The sequence below is a fragment of the Echinops telfairi genome, unplaced genomic scaffold (genome assembly GCF_000313985.2).
Source record: "Echinops telfairi isolate 266 unplaced genomic scaffold, ASM31398v2 ScPeMD7_7426;HRSCAF=8464, whole genome shotgun sequence".
NCBI lineage: Eukaryota > Metazoa > Chordata > Mammalia > Afrosoricida > Tenrecidae > Echinops > Echinops telfairi.
This window is the reverse complement of record NW_022111326.1, coordinates 128,689-131,124: the sequence shown is the minus strand read 5'-3', so window position 1 is coordinate 131,124 and position 2,436 is coordinate 128,689.

Here is a 2,436-nt window from a genome sequence, read left to right as displayed (position 1 = left end):
ACTTCTGGTGCTTCCACTGGGCTTCCACACTGCCCCCAGGAGCCAGGTGCTGAGGCTCCTTCCTCGGAGCCCCTGCGTGTAGCCCACCGTCACCACGTGGGGCTTCTGACAGAAAGCCCTGAGACGGAGTCCAGGCAGAGGCGCCTCTGGAGAAAAGCCTGGCTGTTGAAACAGCAGCCCTTGGAAAGCTGGGAGCAGCAAGTTCAGCTCTTTCACTCCCTGGCTCACCCTGAGTGCAGCTCTCTTCAAAGGCAACTGCTTGCTTTTGTTCGCTTTCTCTGGCACTTCCTGCTGCTCTGCTGCCAGGGCCTGGTCTGCAGGCCCAGCACCGCCTCTAACCAGTCCGTATCCCAGGTCCTAGTCCTCCCCTGGAGAAGAGGGATCATAAGAGTGCCCACTGCCAGAGGGCTGGTCTGTGGACAGTCAGAGCATGTAAACGCGATTCATCCCACTCCACATCCCAGGTATGCTGTGGGGCAGACCCTGTGCTTGTGACACTGGGTGACACTGGGCTAACCAACCTAAGGTCTGTGGCCATCCGGTATGCCGCAAAGCAATTAACATGCTCTTTCGAAGAACCTGGGCTCACTTTGTGTCTGTCTATGGGACTTTGGTCATTCTCAAAATATTTCAAATGTTTTTGCTGTTCTGTTGAACACTTGTTAGACTGCAGTATAATGTCCAGAGCCGTTTGATATGCTCCGGGGAACCAGAATGCACTGCCTGTCTTGCTTTGTTGATCCATCTGCTTTCATTCTGTGGGCTGGAGCCAAGCCGCACGGTCTTGCAGGTCTGCCTGTACAAGGAGATACACAATTTGGAATCTTGCTTTCATTCCTTAGCAAAATCGTGACTAAGGGACTCAGTGGGGCACTCAGGTAAGTGTTGGACCACTAGCTGAAAAGTCAAGGGTTCCAATCCACCTGCCACTCTGTGGGAAAGCAGGTGAAGCTGTTGGCTCCCAGGAAGATGTACAACTTTGGAAACGTTACATAAGGTGGTTATGAATCAGAGTCCAATTGAGGGCCATGGGTTTGTGTTTGTCCTGGCTATCCGGTTCTTTACCTGTTGATTTTCGCATGTTTTTTAATGGCTACTGAATAATCCTCTCTTATGCTATCATGTCTCATGCAATTTAATGTGGAGGTTTGTGTTTTTTTTTAACCTGTTGATGTAAGCATTTTTTACATGAATATGCTTTTGCATTTCAGGTAGTCTCTGAGAAATATCACTGCAGGTTGAGAGAGCAGTAACATCTTTGAGACTATTGATACATTCTCTTGGCAAGATTTATTGCTAAGATACATATCAATATGTCAATTTACAAATCACATCAAGAAGAGTTGTACAATCATTACCAGAGTCAATTTTAGAACAGTTCCTTCTTTCTTATACTCAGTGTTACTTACTCCTCATATCCTCCTTCCTCCCCTGCCATACACCCAAGAAAACACTAAACCGATTCCTGTCTCTGTAGATTTTCCTATCCTGGATGTCATATACAGAAACATTGAAAACATATCCAAAAACTAACAATAAGAGAACAGGGTATCCAGCCTTTTCTCGGTGATGATCCTGTGGTGCGATAGGAGAGACTGAATTCATGATGGGTGATGTCAAGAAGGATAAGAAGCAGATTTTTTCAAGAAGAATGCCCGGTGCCACACTGTGGAAAGGATGGTATGTGGTGTGTGTGTGAGGCAAACACAAGACTGAGCCAAGCGTGCAAGGTTTGTTTGGGCAGAGTCAGCCCCCGGATTCACATACACGGATGCCAGTAAGAGGAGGGGTATCATCGGGGGAGAGGACACGTTGATGGAGTGTTTGCAGAACCCCAAGAAGTACAACCTTGGAACAACAACAACCAAAAGTCCTTTCTGGCATTAAGAAGAAGAGAGACAGGGCAGAATTGATAACTTAACTCAAGAAGGCTACAAATGATTATTAGTTGGACACTGCCTTAGTTATTATAAAGTAGAAACGTTTTGTGACATTTTGTTACATGTGCCATATTTAAATTGATCTCACCCTCCAGAAATCTGATCATACATCACTGATATATTATTTTGGTTGGGCAGTCTTACATTAAATTAAACATTGTCTGTGGTTCAGTGACTTCTATCAAACATTTAAAATTCTGATAGAAATTTCTGTTCAGCAAGTGTTTTAACTACTTTTCCCAAAGGAGTAATTGGGCTTTTGAGGCTAGGTCGAATTGGTAAATGTTAATTTTTCACAAAGGCTGTGAATGCAATCTTATAGCATATAGATTGCTTTTATATTTAGATTTCTATATCTGATTATATGAATATATTTTAATACTGTGAAGTCTCCTCACTGGCTCATGGAACAGAGCAAGACTCCCCTAATTCCATTTGAAGTTATAAGGTTGTTTAAATGCCAGGGTTGAAGAGCAGTAGCAATGGCCACTTCATC